Consider the following 19418-nt stretch of genomic DNA (forward strand, 5'->3'; position numbering starts at 1 on the left):
AACTGGGCAAGCTGGTCATCCAAAAGTGAAAGCAAAAGCCGTGCAGCTGAAAGGAATTTTTGTCTAGTCTGCTTAAAGATCTCTTTTGTTGTTAAACATTTCATTGTCATATTTAAGTGTCAGCTTTTTGAGTCTCAGAAGTGTGCAAGCCCTGCAAGACAGCAAACCAGAAACAGACTTGAGATGGCAGTTCTCACAGCTAATGAAATTAAAAGTAAACGCAGCAAACTCCTCTTCATCTCTGTCACTCAACTTAAATAATCATGCACTTACCAAAAGTCACAACCCCGATCATATAACCCACCCGGTTCTCTATACCCATGAAGTGTTTTTTAACGGATCTCTGTTAGTAGGCTTGTATGGTTTTATAGTCTCTGCTCACAAAGCCAAGGCAAAGCCTGCAACGAGTCTCCAGCATATTTTTGCTGCACATCACAGAACTAGTTTGCAGCATTTCAAGATCACACAGCTCTGCAATAATGCTTTAGTTTTATAAAGACGTACTACTAGATTTTCCTAAGGGGAAACCAGGAACCTGCCTCCTGAAGCAAGCAGCATACCCTTTTTAGACTTTAAAAAGGAGTGAGGGGCCCTGGGAGAGGAGCTGGGTTTAAAGCTTTCAGAATGATCCAACACATGGCCACTGGGTCGCCAGTGGCATATGTGGTGGCAGATGGAAAAGTGAAGATTTCATACCCTCTGAGCAATGCTCTGCAATTCTGACACTTCTCTTGAAAAGCAGAGATGTCAATCACCCTTCCAGGTCGGTGTTTTGGCACAGAAGGATTCTCCTCAGGTGTGTACAGACACCAAAGGATATATATACACCTATACAGGCTATTTTGGGGGCAGCTTCCGTCTTAGTTTAAATGAAACCCCACACAGCAGAGAATGATAAATTACTGTTAAGTCTTCTTCACCGCACATCAGCTTTCTTTAGCCTTTTGGCTCATTATAGAGCAACCCAGTATGAGTCTTTTCCCCCCACCCTGGCCCTCATTTAAAGGGGTTTTAATTAACATTAGAGCACCTTACTAGGTCTAACAAATAAAATGCCCTATGAGAGCAATTGACACAAATGGGCACCAATACCCGAAGGAGATTCTGGCACATCCCACAATATAATTGCATTACTGTGAGCTGCTTCAATATCTACTCCTTGAAGGCTTTCCAGAAGTTATTTACCAAGAAAAAAATACCCAAACATCTTAAATAGGTCAGAGACATTCAAGCATTTCACTAAACTATATATTTAAAACTACACATACCAACTATAGCTCCTTTCAAAGCAAGCTGCTTTTAACAACTATACTGTTGAAAATCAAGTTGCAAATTTAGCTATTGAAAGATCTGTATTTTTATACAGCATAAGAACATCATTCTCAAGCTTTCTGACAGAAATTGGGGGTTTGGGAGGGTGTTGTTGGGTTTGAGGGGTTTTTGTTTGGTTTAACAATACTGATGTAGCAACAGGATTTCCTTCTTAAAACTTATGCTCCCTTAAGAGTCCTGCAGAAAGAGATCCAGTACTCCAAACACAGCTGATCTATCTTCATTCCCAAACAAGATGCAAATTGGTTTTGATCAGATATTCTTTCAATTCCCACCCCTTTTACTACAAAACCGTATTAAACCAACGCAGGGGGAAAAAAAAAAAAACAAAAAAACCAAAAAAACAGGAACAGCAGCAAACCACAGCAACATTTAATTACAAACCAGGCAGAAAATGAGTTGAGGGAAAATGCAAAGAGCTTTAAAGTTTTCAAAATGCTTCTGGAACTTTTAAAGTGTAAGCTAAGGGACAGAGACACAGAGCACTGAAACTGGTCCACTTCTGAGGCATGACATTAAAATGGTGCACATTTCAGCCTAGCAAGGAAGTCACTCGTATGGCAAGTGAGTTTACACTAGTGGACTGAAAGCCATTCTAGTCTGCACAAATACGATGAAGTGTTTCATTCTCCACATAAAAGTGCTTCCAGAAGCCCGTTTCCCTTTATCCTCCTCTACCAGCTCCAAAAGCTGTACTTCACCTTGCCTGCAATGTTACTGATGCAGAGGTGATGACTAACCCATTCCACTTAACACTCACTAATATCAGGAAGCAAATTTACTGCTGGGTGGGCTGGTTGCCAGGATAGCAGTTCCCCTCGAGGAATCACCAGATCGACATGAGACACATCAATCCTTTGTGCTGTGGAAAAGTTTCTCAGTTCACACGTCGCTTTGGGAGCCTGCCTGTCGTTCAACACACAGATAGAGAAAGCCAGGAGCTGGGGAAAGGGGACAACTGAAGCAGTGGGAAAGAGGTAGGCGGTTTATAACCTCTAACTTCATGTCCTGCAGCTCTTTTGACAGTGTGAGCTTCCTCAATAAACGGTCTTGAATTATCACACAAAAATATCACCAGTTTAAAATTAATAAATACGCAAGTAAACAACAGTCCAGCTTCCACTGGTCTCTTATTAGCATCGCTAGGCTCAGTCTGAAAACACCCTGTTTGCAGACTACATCACAAAATAAACCATGCCAGAATACTAAGCTTCCTGTAAGAGCACACTAGCTGCCACTACTCAGTAACAAAACAAACCGCACACAAGTGGCAGCTGAAAATATTTCTTGCTACACACAAAAGCCCCCTTCCTGAAACTTATAGGAAGCATTTCCACTGGCTAAACTTAAAATCAATTTTTGCAGCTGCTCAAAGGAGCCTGCTAGCAGAGTCAGAGTCAAGGAAAATACTGTCTGCATAACTACAGAACAGCAAAGCCAGAAGGCCTTGCAAAGACAGAGGGCTTCACAGAAGTCATCTACTTGTCCCCAACTACTACTCTGTGTGCTGGGGGTTAAATTGTTACATCTGAAGTAATTTCTTTTGCACCCAGAATAGCTTCATAACAGAGATGAAAGGTATAGAATGGCATTTCTAAAGACATGACACTTGTCATGACAACAAGATAAACATAATTAGACTACTGTATTTCTGGCAAAAGGAATCTACTATAACCAATACCACATTAAGAGCAAGAATCTTCGCTACATATGGGTTAAGTTTTCCCTTTTCCTGTTCTAGGAAACGCCTTAGTGTTTCCATTTACATACTCCTAAAGCAGAATTCAATCCCTGCTGTCTCTCACCCCTCTCCCCCATCTTTCAGGCAAGCAGGCCCAGCCTTGCCAGTGAAAGATCACCTCTCTCCCACCTAAGCCTGATCAGCTGGGATCAGCTGGTTCTAGCAGCCGACAAGGAGCTACGGGGAGCTCTGGTACCAGGCAGAGTGCACAACAGAACCAGACCAGGAAACGCTACCGACCTTTCATGCAAGTACCAGCAAGCAACAGGCTGCTCTGGGAGGAACTCAGGTTAGCAAGAAGAGATGCAACTTAAAAAAAAAAAGAGAGCAGTGACCTGATACAGATGCTGGGTGCAGCGTCAAACCTTCCTGCACTGACACAAGCCATCAGAACACATCTGTTTTCTCATGAAAGCAGGAAGAGCAAGACACATATTTGGGTGGTACAGCAGTAGATGGCTGTGGTGAGAGCAAGTAAACTGATAAAAAGCAGAAGTGATGCAACAGGAACAGCCACAGACGCAGAAACCTAGGTCTGCAGCTAAGACGTTGCACAGCTGAGGAGCTGAGGTTAAGACCACTGCAGGCTGCTCTCACTGAGAGCTAAAACAATTCTCAGGCAGGAATAAAACAGCTGAAAACAACCATGATCACAGGACAGAACTAATCCCATCAAAATCACGGTGCTACAGGCAGGACACACATTTAGTGACTTCAGTAACCATTGCTCACTGACTCCCCAGGCAGCTTGTGAGCTCAAACAGCCATTTCAGTCCACCTTCACGTGCTGCACTAAATATAAACTCTGCTGATAACTGTCTGGGAACTGTTTCAGCAGAGACATGGTGCACCAAGCAACTCAAGGCCCTCCTCAAAGACCACAGGTGGTCAACTGCATGACAAGCCAAGAGAAGGTGTCTGCTACGGAAATGCTGTGGTGGGGAAATTTCAGCCTAAGGTCAGTACTTTCCCAGACCCAGACTTCACTGAATCATCTGCATATGCAAAAAAACCCCTTTAAAGTAGGAACATGAGGGCACCTGGGTTTTGACAACCACTTCTCCAAGCAGAGGTTATGGCTCCCTTGTCATGTGCTACTCTGCTCTACAATGAGCTGCAACACCACAAAGTGGAAACAGTCATCTTTGACTCTAAAAGCTAGTTAGATTAGGTTGCAGGTCTTCCAGGCACATCCTTCACCCCAGTGGCCCCCTTAAGGAAACATATCTTCCTACATTCAGACAGTAGTCTCTTCTCTAGTGGTCCATAAAACTCATTTATGTAACAGGACAAGTCAGTTTAAGAGCACAGATAAAACTCTACACAAGAAAAAAAAACTTCTCCAAGTTTTGCTCACAGAATCACTACCAGAAACAACATGCAATCTATAAAAAAGATAGAAGTATGATCAGTAAAACTGCCAGTGTCACAACTGGCCAGCACATTACAATACTAGAAAGAACTATTCTCTCTACACAGAAATATAATCCCCAAAAAGTGTGGCACAAAAAGAAAAGGAGGCAGACTTGCAAAATTTATGACAGACACCTGAAGAGGAGGCAGTGGATGAAATCCACGATAAACTGCAGACACAAAAGCACTGATCCTTAGAACGCTGGCATTCAATACGCAAATTCTCTCTGCTTAGGCGTTTTGCCTCCCTTTGATGTATACAGACAAGTTGTAACTAGACACGAAGACTGGGGAGAATCCCCTTTCCCCATTATCTCAAGTATTTTTTTTCTAAGCAACAGTTCTCTGAAAATAACTATATTGCTTCAGAGGGAAAACATACAAAAGAGAAATATAAAAATTATTATCATTAAAGGAGAGAGGCAGCATATCTTCCCAGCTCTGACACAGGGTGCAAGCAGCGAGCTGGTGCCTGTTATCTGTAGTGCAGCCTAGGAGAAGAGAAAGACAAGCTGAACAACAGAGGACAGTAAAAATGTTCTGGAAAAGATCCAGATGTCTTGAGTTTAGTCCTACTGCATGAAAAATTAAAGAGGTTAAATCCTCCTCTTAAGAACTTTTCTTCCCATTGTTCTGACTTCGACTCTCCTGAACAAGCTGCATTGCTCCAGAAACCTCAGGAATTACGGTGACAATAGACTCCTGCCAAGAGAAGCACCATTACATAATAGCATTTATGGGCACACACACAAAAAGCCACTAGGAAGCGCAACCAGGCAAGTGCAAAACCCTCTCTGCCCATCAGCTCAGTTTAGCTCTCAACCGTTCCAAAAAAGACTTCAGGATATTTTTAATTTATACGTTTGCTTCCTCTCACCTCCTTCCACCCAACAAAATCTGTGTTACTGGAACTACGCTGAGAGCAAATCCATTCCCAACAATAATGTAACCCCCTTGGGAATAAGCCCACTTGAAGCGACTGTATTTGCATTAATCTGTTTAAAACAACACTAGAAAGATGAAAAAAAGTATCACTGTTTACATTAACGTACTGGAAAAAAGAACTATTTACGATGGTATTTTTTTATCTTTCATCTTTTACTCCATTTTAGGGATACTTACAACAGTTACTGCTTTTTAGTCCTCGAGAGCCCAGCGTGGCTATCGAGTTCCAGGTGCTCCCGGGGATTTACGATCGGTTTGTTAAGCACAAGGACAGGCTCAGCCTCAGCACTGCACACGCGTAAAGGCAGCTGCTCGGGAAGCCCTGACCTCTACGCACTGTTAAGGCACCAGAAATAAGAAAGCAAAGATGAAGCCCTGACGGACTCAAGTTTCTCACATTAAATCTCCTGCAGCAGTGCCTTCACCAACACCTTCACCTCGGACACCGCGCTGCACCCCGTGTGTCTCCCCACGCCCACCAGCTCTACGCCAGAGGGAAACCGGAGGAGAGAAACGAACACTTCTCGGCTGTTACTCTCGGGGTTTTTAAATCCCAGAGGCTCATCGCACACCAAGAAGGATCCACAAGCCTGAACACGCACTTCGCAGACCTCGGAGAAAGCCGAACTCCGCCGTGACACCGCCCGCCCGCTGCCGTGACGCGAGGGACACGCAGGTACCACAGGTGACGTTACGTAACGGGCCCGGCCGGGAAGCCCCGCGCCGACCCCCCCCGGCCTGGGAAGCGGCTCCCGCCGCAGCCCCCCCGGCCAGGCGTGCGGGGCCGGCGGCCAGGCGGGTCTCCCTCTTCCTCCCTCCGTCCCTCCCCGCGGGGCCCGCTCCGCCCCACGCCCGGGAAAGCGCCACCGAGACCTTCCGCCTCCGCCCGCCCCCGCCGACACCCGCGCTCCGGCGCAGGTAGGCGGCAGCTCCTCCGCCCGCCGGCAGCGGCAGGCCCGGCTCCCGGCCCCGCCGGAGCCAAGCCGCTGCCCCCGGCCAGGCCCGGGCGGCCCCCTCAGCGGCACAGCTCCCGGAGCGGGCTGCACTCCCTCCCTCCCTCCCCGGGCGGCGGCTCACCGGGCGGGCTCGGCGGCGGGTGGCTGGGCGAGGCCGGCGCCTGGCCGGGCGGCGCGGCGCGGCGCCGTGCGGTGCGGAGGGGCGGCGGGGCGGCGGTGCCGCAGCGCTGGGGCTGAAGGTCGGCGGCCGCACGCCCCGGCCGCCCCGGCGTCTCGCCCGCCCAACGCCCCGGCCGCCGCCGCCCGCCAGGCCCCGCCCCGCCCCGCCGGCCGGGGCACGCGGGGCGGGGCGGGGCGAGCCTTAAAGGGGCCGCGCGGCCGCCGCGGGCGGGGGGGGCGCGGCGCGGCCGGTGGGGGGCGCCGCAGGGCGCCGCGGCGGGCGGGGCGGGGGCCGCGGGCCGAGTTCCCGGGCCGGTTCGGCGGCCGCTGCCGCCTCTCGGTTTACGAGCCGTAGCGAAACCAGGGGCGGCCCCACGGCAAGCGGGAGCTGTCGGGAGCGGCGCAGCCCCCCTCCGCACGGACACGTGGCGCTCGCTGCAAAATCCAAGCGGTTCCCTGGCGCCTTCAGCCCCCTCTTCGCAGGCCGAGGGCTCACCGCGCGGCCGGGGGCCACGGCGGCCTCGGCTCTGAGGCGGCGGGGAGGGAGAGGCCCGGCCACCGGCACGTCGGGTGAGTTCAGCAGAGCGGCCGTGCCGAGCCCCCTCAGCAGCTGCTCTTGCAGCAGAGGCCCGTCCGCCAGCCCGGCCCTGCGGCTGGAGGGTCCGAGGCTGAGCCGTTGCTGGAGGAGCGGAGCGCGCTCACCGGGCTCGGGGGCGCGCAGGTGTAGGGGAAGTTCTGCACCGCTCCCGCCGCCTCGTCTCTCTTCCTCTGCGATTTACCGCCTCTCCCAAGACACTTCAGTATCCAGCAGTGCACACAAGCAATCAAGAAGGATCTCTTTGCATTCCTTTCTCTTCCTCGAATTAACACTTACCTTCTGTACATCTGCTACGTTATTCACATTTCACTATGGACAGCGAGCTGTTCTCCCTCTTATATATGAGGGGAAGAATACGTAGCTCTACAGGAAAGGTGGAGTAAACTTTTTCCTATTTTCTGCAACAGCACAGTGATCATTCAGAATAAAAGCCCATAATAGGCTATCGGAATGGCTTACTGTCACTTGATCAGATGTGGGAGATGAATACGGTACATGACAAAACATCCCCTATAAATACTCCCCTTGTAAGCACTTCAAAACCAAAAAGCAGGAAAAAACTACATGGTCATCCAGCAAACTGCCTGAAGGCAGGAAGGAAGAGAGTGGGAGCTAGAGCTGCACACAAACCTGCCGATTCACACAGCTGCTCTTTTTGTGAAATCTTGGATGCAGGCCAATATTTTCACTCTGTCCCTGCCACCTTTGTATTTTGCCTGGGTTTGACCCGTTGGTGCAGCTCTCCCGGACCTGGAAGAAAAGTTCAGAAACACACCTCTGAAAGAAAAGAGCTGTGAGGAGGCTGCCGCGCTGCTCCCTCTGCTCCTGGCGTTAATGCACACAGAAAGGTGCAACTGGCAAACTCTCACTAAAATGACCTCTCACCGGGGGCTGGTTCACATTCTTGGGTTCAACCAGTTAAAGTTTTTAAATATTCAGACGTTCTTTTTAATTTCTATGATTCTATACATTGTTTCCTTAATTCTCATTCACACATATTTCTCTTTATAACTGCATCAAGCCATAATAAAAAACACTGTGCTGCTCCTTTGGGGCCTCACATACACTAATGTGACTGTGCTTGGTTTTTTGTTTATCGTGGAATCACAGAAATCAGCATTTACATACTATCTTATATGTCCAAAGTATTGCACATAATTAACTAATGCCTTTTACACTGGATTTGCCATACTGCATCAGACCACTGATCTAATCCAATACCCTGTTTCCAGCATTAGCCAACAGCCAATGCTTCAGAGGAAGTAAATGGCACCAACTGCCCCCCAAACAGGTACTTCCCTCTTCACAGCCCAGTGCCTGTGACCTGCTGGTTCTGTTCTTTTGGGGCTCCAGCTTATGAACAGGGAGGTGAAGTATTTTCCCTTTATTACATGTGTCAGTAAAGGAAGATCAGTAGATGCAACCACCAGAGTGCCTCCTCCCCCAGGTGAAAAGCTTACCGTCTCAACCCAGGTATTTTGGCACAATTTTCCTGATGTTCAGAGGATTTCAGGTTGCTTTAATAGAAATAATTAATTGAAACATTTCTTTTTGGGTAGCAAAAATTTTAAAGCATGAAAGCTGGCAAACTTCACTGAAAGTTCAAAGCACGCTTATTTTGTGCAGCCCCATCTGATTAAACAATTTCTCATCCAGTGGTCATGGATGTTGCTTTTATTCCACAGGAGTATTACTATCACACGAATCTTATGCTCCTAACTGGCAGAGATGCCGACGGACATTTGGTCAGGCTGCGACTCTCTGGCAGGGGGCCAGGGGAAAAGGGCAGCCCATATGTGGGGGCAGTGGGGCACCCCACACCGCGTTTTGCCCCGGTCCCTTTCGCAGACCTGTGGCAGTGGGGTGGTGGGGGAGGCCACGCTGGAGAAGCCCATTTTACAGTGATACAAAGCACCTCTCCTAGCGCAGCAAATGCATGCATGCTGTTCTGCAAACCTTGACAGACCCCGGGGACAGGGACAGCTGCTGCCCTCCAGATCCAGACTTAACACTGGATTATTCAGATAAAAGAAACATCTTTTGATTGCAGCCATGAAGTTCTTATCCTCTCCTTCAAACTGCTGAAAGCCCTTCACATCCTCATGAAAACAAATGGTACCTTTCACTCTCACACACACACCTGCCCCTCCCTTCCATGCCATGATGGACTTCACAGGTTACCAGTGTCTGTCTGGGCACCACATACCTAACATGACCCCAATTTCAAGTTAATTTCACTTCTGAGAGAGAAACCACAGATAAAATATGATTCCTGATGGTAGTGCTCAGCGGGAAAAGGTCTCACGACAGTCTAAGCACTATCACAGGAGAAAAAATAGCCTAAGAGACAGCGTTACCTCAGGCTGTGACACAACCCATCCTGGCCCATGGGCCCCGGTAACGTTACCATCCTGTGTGACGACCTCCTCTCCAGCTCTGTGTGCTCCTGCAGACAAGGAGGGAGTGCTGTACCTGCTCTGTGCCATTTGCTCCCTCCTCTGCAGAGCTGGCCAGCCAGCAAGCCGAGAGACTCAGACAGCTTCACTCCAAGAACAAGCTGCTACAGACACCCTTCAGCACCCAGCTCAGTCACCAAAGATGTTTTGGCTTCAGCAGGCTCCCTCCCTTTTCCCCTTAGTGAGCCAGCTCTGAAACTCTTACTATTAAGATGCAGGAGAGCTATTCACCTTTGGCTGCTTCCATCAACCCCCCCATGTCCAGATTCCAGAGGGAAAGCAGGTAGCTGGCATCACACCAGGAGTGCCTTTTGTTCCGCGGAGACGGCAGCATGCCAGGCATGATTCTAGCAAATGGCATCTCTCACTTGGGCATACACGACAGCCACACACGCTCTTGCTCCTTTGCCTTCTTGTCGATAACACCTACGTGACCTATTCATTGGCAACTTCTTTGAAGTGGGATTTGTGCAGCAGTAAATCAGTGTTTAAATGCTCCTGAAATCCCTACAGCCCACTAGCCTCCTGTATAGTTTAACTTTCCTGTTTTGCTTTGTTTTCTGCCAATTCCTTCTGCACACATCTCCTGTTCTGCCAGCCCTCAGTTATACTTCCAGGATCATACGCTGGAACCCACGCACATTCTTCATGTTTAGCAGGGCATTACTCATCTATTAATATTCAGAATAGATGTAAATAGAGAAGCTCATCTCCAAAAGACTACTGAAGCAACATGGGGAAAACAACAGTAAACCAGAAATCTTGGCACACTAGCCACCTCCTTACCTTGCTGGGGCACTCCAGAGGCCGAGAGAATGATGCTGAGCCCCTCAACAGTAAATCCCTTTAGCCCTCCCTCTGTGCAGTTCATAGGCTGCTGCTGAAGGACAGGTGAGGCTAAACAAGGCTACAAGCATCATCCCTGCCATGACATTTCCCTTCTTGGAGTACCGCCAATATTCACTGCGCTGAGATGATTTTCCTTTCTGTGACTTGAAATGCAGCACGCAGTTGTGGAGCAGCCACTGGGGCTGTCACTCTGTCATGGGAGCCAGAAGACCCAGCTCACAGCCTAGAGCTTATTCGGATTTGGGGCTTGAAGCTGTACATTTGTTCTGTACATATAGGCCCATACCAAAGAAGCTCTGAAAAAAAAAAAAAATCTCCTGGAAACTACCCAGAGCTTTTCTCTCTGAGGGAAACAAACGAGGCCTTAATTAATTTTCTTTCAAATACAGCAAATTGACTTCTGCTCCAGTTGTGCTAGATTCAAGCCACACAGCACAATAGTATTAATTCCACTTCACTTAAGGGGCTAAATGTTCAGAGCAAGGAAATGGGAGTTTCCTGTAGGTCTTGCTCATGTTGAAGTCAACAACCAAACCACCCTGGTTTTCAGAGGAGTGGTTTCTTCTAAACCTGCTTTTCTGAGGTTGACTGTGACATGCCCCTGGGTTAGTACAGCAAAATGCAGGATATATGAAAGGCTCTGACTGAGCAAGTTGCCTGGTCCCTTACGTATTTTTAAAGGTCTGCCACATCCTGCCTCAAATTTCATTTTACAGGCTCAACAATCGAAGTGCTTTTAGTGTACTGTCCTAAGGCTAATTTACTGATTTGGTGATCACCCTAACCAGCCCTGCTGTCTCGAACTTCATTTAATCTTTCTTAACCCCAGAGTCCTGCCTGCAGGATTTCCTAACGCTGTAATGACATGCGGCATTCTGGACAGGGTCTCCTCGGTACTTCACAGACTGGTGGTGTACTGCCTCATCTCTACGAGAGACACTTTGCCCAATAAACCAGAAGATCACATTGGCCTTCTTAGCATTCACTTCATGTGGGTAGCTCAGAGCCACCCTGCAATCAGCACCTACCCCACGTCCAAGAGAATCGCACCCAAATCCTAGCAGAACACTTCACCTGGACACAGTGCCGCAGTGTGATGGTATCTCACCGTGGTGCTCTGCAGTGCCGTGGACCTGGACCAGCTAGTTCAGCACCTCCTCATGAATCTCATCCCCACACTGTGCTAAAGAGCATGACAGTTAGAGGAAAAAAAGGTACAACAAAACCCAAATGACTGAGTCCAGTGAGACTGTTAACGTAAGCAGAGAAACCGCAGAATCTGACCTACATACACATATATATGAAAGACCAATTCTACAAAACTGTTATATGAAAATATGCATCCTGCCCCCTTTAGTATCTGTTCAGTGATATAATATCTGTATCATTGCCTGTCTGCTACAATAAAGAGGTACAGGGGACCCACTCTTGCTTATCTGAGGGACTGTATTTCAAAGAGGCTGAAGGACAAGATCTACTTCACTGTAAAATCCTATGATTAATTTAAATTACCTTCCAAGCATCTTGACATCCTCCCGCTGCCAAATTTATCTAATACATATATGGCTTCATTATCACATTGGCTATGCACCGCTTAGGGAAGGTGCTATTATTCCTCACGGATGGAAGAGGGAGGCCCAGATCCCAAAGATACCCAGTCATAGCATTTATTTAGGTAAAAAAGTGACAAAGGAAAGAACTGAACTTGTTCCTAACACCTATTGTCCTCAATCCTCTTCCTTTCCAGCAAGAACTCCATGTTCCATGATCTTCTGTGAAAAGCAGCCCAATTTACTCTCAGCTTCTCCCTTTATTGCCAATTTTGAAAATTAAGTTAAGAAAGTCAGGCATCTCTTGACTTATTCTTCAAAATCAAGAGTAGCTATAAAAGTCTTTTTATTACACAGTAGGTTTTTGTTAGAGGACATTTGTTAACTTCTTGCATTCCCGCCTGCTCCTTCCACACAATTTTGCACTGTTTGGCTACATACAGTGACTCTGTATACCTCAAGGAAACAGTAAATCTTCATTTTCTTTCACAGAATCCACAGAATCATCAATGTTGGAAAAGACCTTGAGGATCATCCAGTCCAACCATTAACCTGACATTGACAGTTCCCAACTCCACCATATCCCTCAGCGCTGTGTCGACCCGACTCTTAAACACCTCCAGGGATGGGGACTCCACCACCTCCCTGGGCAGCCCATTCCAACACCCAACAACCCCTTCTGGAAATAAATACTTCCTGATATCCAGTCTAAACCTTCCCTGGTGCAACTTGAGGCCATTCCCTCTTGTCCTATCCCTTGTTACTTGGTTCAAGAGACTCATCCCCAGCTCTCTGCACCCTCCTTTCAGGGAGCTGTAGAGGGCGATGAGGTCTCCCCTCAGCCTCCTCTTCTCCAGACTAAACACCCCCAGTTCCCTCAGCCGCTCCTCGCATGACCTGTGCTCCAGACCCTGCACCAGCTCCGTTGCCCTTCTCTGGACACGCTCGAGTCATTCAATGGCCTTTTTGTAGTGAGGTGCCCAAAACTGAACACAGGAATCGAGGGGCGGCCTCACCAGTGCCAAGTACAGAGGTGAGATCCCTTCCCTGTCCCTGCTGGCCACGCTATTGCTGACACAAGCCAGGATGCCATTGGCCTTCTTGGCCCCCTGGGCACACTGCTGGCTCCTGTTCAGCCGGCTGTCAGTCAGCACCCCCAGGTCCCTCTCTGACTGGCAGCTCTCCAGCCACTCCTCCCCAAGCCTGTAGCGCTGCTGGGGGTTGTTGTGGCCCAAGGGCAGCCCCCGGCATTTGGCCTTATGGAAACTCCTCCAGTTGGCCTCAGCCCATGGCTCCAGCCTGTCCAGGTCTCTCTGCAGAGCCTCCCTACCCTCGAGCACATCAACACTCCCACCCAACTTGGTGTCATCTGCAAACTGACTGAGGATGCACTCGATCCCCTCGTCTAGATGATCAATAAAGATGTTAAACAGGAGTGGCCCCAAAACTGAGCCCCGGGGGACACCACTTGTGACTGGCTGCCAACTGGATTTAACTCCATTAACCACAACTCTTTCCTTTCTATAAAAACTTGGCCCTTTTCAAGCTGCAAAGCTGCATATTAAAACTACTGTCTGCTGACTTTCATATCTTCTGAGGCAACATCTGCTATAAAAACTGATTGCAAATATGATCGGCGTTAGGAAGATTTCCTTCCAGCTGGCTTTATTCCCAGATATCAGCCCAACGGGAAAGAAAAATCTGTTTGGCACTGACTCCAGTTGCAGTCTCTTGCCCTTCAGGTAGAACAGTTTCCCTTCCCAGGGAGGTTTTGATGACATGGGATTCAGATGATGGGATTGAACTACACTGGAACTGGTACGGCCTCTGGGTTTTAGGACAGATGCTTGCTGATGCCTAAGGAATTAGGAAACCCAGCTCATGCTGTAGAAGAATAATAGAGTTTATCCTCTCCGAAGTCTAAACATACAGATATAGGTATAATTTTGAGGAATTTAAATGTAATCCTATCATTACGAGTATCCTATCATATATGAGTATCATTATGAGGCTTCAGCTGCAGACATTCATCTGTAATTAAGCAGAATTATTCATAAGGGGGTTTGGCTGTAGTCAAGGCAGACTCAGTAGCTCAGGTTATTGTTAGTGTTAAAACAGCAGGGACAACTCAGCCCTGGACGACCATGTTGCTGGCATAATGTGGGTGCATGATGCGACTCTGCTCATGTGTGATCGCTCTGCTTCCACGACTGTGATATTTGTCTTTCAGTTCTCCTGAATTTGGGAGGCAGGCATCATAGCCTTAACGTTTCTTTGCCTTTCTACTCAGGCCATAATGTACGTCAATGCAGGCTGAGTACAAAGCCCCCAGTATACCCCTTTTACACTCCATGCACATGGGTGTACAGCTAACGCAGTGAAGAAGGGTCCAGCTCCCCAACTCCTGACCCCTTTCTCATGCTCCCTGCTGCGCTTCACTCCCTGATGAGAGCAGAAGCAAACAGCGAATCTCTTCCTCCTGCCTACAAGCTCCTTGGCACAGCACCATCAGGCAAGAGCAAGTACAACCTAGGAATTCAAAAGTAGCTTATATTTAGACTGGAACATTAAACACTATCCCCTGGAAACTATGTTTTGGTGTGGTTTCTGATAGGGGAAGAAGGAGTGATGTGAGATTTTTTCAGTTCTCCTAAAAATAACGAACTGATAAAATCCATGACATGATCAAGGTAGAAATCATACAGGAAGAGAAAGAATCTCTTACTATTCAGCTAATAAACAACTCAGATTAGTTAAAACTGAAATAATTTTAAATCTCCAGTCTTAATCTAATAGTTTATTCTGTTTGCATTTTACTCCCCCTGAAGAGCATCACCAGCAATGTCATATTTCCCACTGTTCTCCAATAGCTTCACGTTGTGATTTCCAGGCTGTGCTAGAATAAATAGCGCGGCTTGGAAACTGAAGCGGCATGCAAGACTGATCATTTGCTCAAAACCAACAGTTTTCAAGTAAATGAATGTAATGTAATTGCATTTCAGCTTCAGCCTGAAAAATGTAACCAGCATTAGCATGTAATCTTCCTGTTGAGTTTACACTCAAAGGCACTTGCTTATTAGAGATGATTCTGGGTCACTGCACTATTTGTATATGGATAAGTAGCTCACGGAAACATAGTCTGTAGTCCTGCACAGATCACTCCAACAGTGTACTCTGACCTCTCCTATAACAAAAGATGTCCTCATCCCAATTTCTGAGTGATTTATGTATTTGTTTACCTCATCTTAAGTTTGCTCTATGACCCTGGGGCCAAATCTATCCTCCATGGTTCACCATGTGCAAGGGCTCCATAACTCCCTCACAACCCATGAGCTCTCTGTAAGAAGCCAAGCCCGACCAGGAGAACCGAGTTCATGAGGTTCAGCAGCCGCATCTCGGATTCTGATTTCTCCAGAAATAAGCACTGACAACAGAGTATCCCCAAAAGGAAATAAAACCTACTCTCACATCTATACTTGTTTCCATGGAAATATGCACTGACAAGGTTTTCTCCTTCACTTTCAAAATTTTCTCTGCCAGCCCACCATATTCTTTTCAGACAGACCTGGTAACTGCATAGGTTTACCCAAATACAAAGACTACTGCAGATGTGCCAAAATTGCACAAAGCTGTTCAGCATGACCCCAAGAAAACATCCATGCAGCAACACTGCTGCCAGTCCTTGATACAGAGAGCACCAACTGTCTGGAGATACTGTCAGCCAGGGACCAAAGAAACCCTTTTGTTACTGAGGACCAGGTGTTTTTGGTGAGACACCAAACAGTACACACCATAGTGTCACCCAGCAAGGTGAACACTAATAACAACTCACTGTCAGCACAGTTCATATGCTGGCCTTAGACTCCGACTTTAAATTAGACTGAAGGATGTAGTACAAGTCTGTCTCCAGTGACTGCCAAATGTTTTCCTTCTGGCAGTAGCCCTCTGCATTGCCCCTTGCCATATGTTGCCATCTCCAGCTACCTCCTCACACCCCAGTGCTTCTTCTCTGCTTCCCTGCTCTGTGCATCTGCCCCAGCCATAAGCTCCATTTCTCTAAAGACTCATGTGAAGTGGCTGAGGCCCACTTCCATGCCCAACATTAAGCAGAGTCTCTGGGCTGTGAACAGTGGGGACAGTGCCTTAGCTTTGGGCAATTACTTTGAAGTCTCTCAGGCCGCTTTGTGCTCACTGGAGCAGCCTGGCAAGGGGATGCAGAAAAGCGCCTGTGATCCAGGGGAGGAGGGAGGCTCTTCCTGAATCTCCCAGGCAGGGAGTTTGTAGCAGCAGCAGAAGGAAAACAAACACCCATCCTGCTGCCCACAGAAGAAGGGTAAGGCAGGCTGTGCCAGGGCTGCAGGCAGAGCAGAAGCAGAGCATGACAAAAGTCAAAGGCAAAGCACAGGAGTGTGTAAAAGGAGCCAATGCAGGAGGAGGACTTTGTTTTTCATCAGGTTGTTATTCCGATGTCATGGCATGCTGTGTTTCAGTCCTTGGCTACCAGGCAAGCTCAGCATGTAAAGTCTCATGGGACTTTATGTTCAGCATTAGCTCAGAGTGGGCTCTGAAGTAACTCAGGTGGAGGGGCTGCAAACTTACTTAACTGTAAACAAAGGACTGTGGCATCTGTCAAGGGGCTTTTTAGAGGGAAGGGACCAAGGGTATCATGGGGATGGGATCAGCAAGGCTTTAGACTGAGTGCCTCATTAAAGTTTTAAAATAGTACTTAAACCATCCAGCTGACAGAAGACTGTGCTGGAGAGGCTCTGCTGTGGCTGGGAGGGGTGCAAGAGCTGCCTCCAGGAAAAGAAGGGACACGCTCATCCTCCTGCTCCTCGAGAAGGCACTGGGTGCCTGTGCTCCATCTGCAGCCGGAAAGAGGACGCTGTGTCTGGGAGATATCAGCAGCCTGTAGCCTAAAAACTGTTGACATAGCGCTTAGGGATACCGTGCAGTTGGGAACTGTCAATGTTAGGTTAATGGTTGGACTAGGTGATCTTCAAGGTCTTTTCTACCCTAACTGATTCTGTGATTCTGTGATTCTCTGTCACAGGACACCTTTTTCTCCTCTCCCCAAGGCTGTCACCTTCTCCCTATCCCCAGGGCTCGGGAAGGAGCAGGAATATTCTGGTACAAAACCAGGAGTCTAAACAGGAGTGAGTAGCCTGACAGCTGGAGCAGCTACACAGTAGCCAGGTCAGGGTCCTCCCAACAACAGTGTAAACACAGCACGAGAGTAGAAATCACAAATTAGATGGAGACAGCATTCAACGTGGAAAACAAAAGCTACTTAGCAAGGAGAAAATAATTCACCAACTAACATTCCCCAGGGCAGAGATGGAAAAAGTTCTGAAAAGTCAAACTGTGTTGAGCAAACCTTAGGAGAGCTGGCAAATTAGAGAAAGGGCCATGAGGAGATATTAGAGAGGAGGAAGGCAATGCACAGGCACCAGGACTGTGCACACAGCTACCCTGGGCCAGGCAGCACAAAGGTAAGTGCTGGGCAGGAGCCCACTGCTCAGTTGAGGGCAGCAGCTACTGGGAAAGCCTGACACAATGGGAGGTCAGAAGAAAGGAGATAGCTCATTGTGCAACTACAGGGGATTGATTTGCAATGACAGTATGTTTTCCTTGGCTCTGAGGAGATATGGAAACAGTTTACAAACATTTGTAAGGCATAAACCAGAGCAGGAGGGAGGGCAGATTAATTACTACAGAAGATAAAACAAAAAGCGGAAAAAACGAAGCTGAAAGTAACTAATAACATTTTACCAATGAGCTCTAGCGGGTTGTGAAATAGCTCTCATGAGGAGAGCAGGGAAGAAGCCAGGTACGAGCAGTTTTAAAGCTGGATGGGAAGAAAGCAATTAATACATACGCAATGAAGAGCATACAGAAGAACTTGTTGAAGTGATACAAATATTTCCATCCCCACAATCTGTAGTCCAAATTTTCCACTACCCTGCATCTCTTGCAATGCAAAGAAGGGAAATGTTTATTAAAGCAGGAGCGTAACCTTATAGTACTGCTCTGCCTGAGTGCATAGATTTCTAGATATTTCTAGCCAACGGAGAATTAGGTTTTATAATTGCGTGCGGGAAAAATGACTCACTAGCAGTGATACTCTTCAACTCCTCCAGAGATCTCCTCCTGCCCCATCCCAAATCTCCTTTTGTCTTGATGAGGTAGGGCTATGATTCCATGTTTGGATAGTGTGTGTTAATGTCTCCTAAACTCATATCCAGCTGCTTCTAAAGTCTCCCAATAAATTCCCTTCCAATAGTATTTGAGAGACCACTTATGGGACTCATACAGATCCACAAGGAAACCTGAAAGATCAAGGCCCAAATACAGCCCCACTGGAGGCTGAAACAGCAACCTGCCAAAAGCCCTGACAAGCCCACACCTTATCTGGCATATACACTTACCAGCTTAATATTTATCATGAGGAGGGAACACAGCCATGGCTTGACAGCTATGGTGCTACAGCTAGTATTAACGGTTAGCCCCATCAGCCAGTAAGCTGGGCTCTTCAGAGAGCAGGGCGCTGTTCCCTGGCCTGAGGATTTTTCACATAACTAATTACCAAGCTTTATAACCGTCCCCTGCAGACTATGATGATGATGAATGAATGAGATCAGATTAGTCAATATGGTTTATTGGTGGAGTCTGCCCACTCACTGTGGATGCATCACTACTGTGTGCATTCATCAGTGCAGGCATGAGCACGATTCAATCTCTGTCTGTACAAGATGAAACCACAACCAACCTGCAGCTCTTCAGCTTTCCCCCAAGGACTCGCTAGGCCTTTCCTGGGTCCTTATGCTGCTCTGTATCCTTGTCCTGGGCCATCCTGGAAGTCCTTTGAAGAGTGCCATATCCTTCTTTATTAAAGAAAAGCAGATAAAGCTGAACCTGTAGAAGTTAAACGAGAAATTGCTGAAAAGCCCTGAAGTTGTAACACAGTGGCTAAAGGTGCATTTGCTACTACTGTCCTCTGCCTGACAAAATCATTTGCTCCACTGTGTGGCACAGATGCTCTGCAGCTCCACAACCAGCAATGATCCCCTTTTTGCTGAACGGTATTTCTAGAGCAGAGCATTCCTCAACCCCACTGAGGCTGCTGAGCCCAGGATCCCTGTAGAAATGGGGGATCTATCAAGGGAACTGCAACCAGCATGTTCAAAGTGGGTACCTGAAAAGGTGTACTGTAGTACCTACAACATCCCTCTAGATCCCCACTTGTCAGCCCTGACATATCCCTGCAGCAGCAATAGCTTGCATTAGCAGTAAAGGGAATAGGGTTTCACAGATGGAAACTGCTTTGAACTGAAATTTGAGAGCTGTGCCTTTCCTTTCCGGCTCTGGCACGAATTCCCTAGGTGGCCCAAGGCAGGCACCTTCATCTCCCTGTGGCTC

At 47.7% G+C, this 19418-nt stretch overlaps 1 protein-coding gene across 7 annotated transcripts in view; it reads right to left on the minus strand.

Moving 5' to 3' along the window:
- The window catches only part of SUSD6 (sushi domain containing 6), a 99449-nt gene that overhangs the window by 78286 nt on the left and 1745 nt on the right, over positions 1-19418 (minus strand). For 3 of the 7 annotated variants that reach the window (XM_074909693.1, XM_074909686.1, XM_074909687.1), the window contains exon 2: positions 18769-18914. The gene's annotated coding sequence lies outside the window, so the exon portion shown is untranslated. Of the gene's footprint in view, positions 1-5608; positions 6478-6508; positions 6588-18768; positions 18915-19418 lie in introns of those variants that run through there. The other 4 variants (XM_074909688.1, XM_074909691.1, XM_074909690.1 and 1 more) reach the window with 4 other exon arrangements.

The sequence above is a fragment of the Athene noctua genome, chromosome 6 (assembly GCF_965140245.1).
Source record: "Athene noctua chromosome 6, bAthNoc1.hap1.1, whole genome shotgun sequence".
NCBI classification, from domain to species: domain Eukaryota; kingdom Metazoa; phylum Chordata; class Aves; order Strigiformes; family Strigidae; genus Athene; species Athene noctua.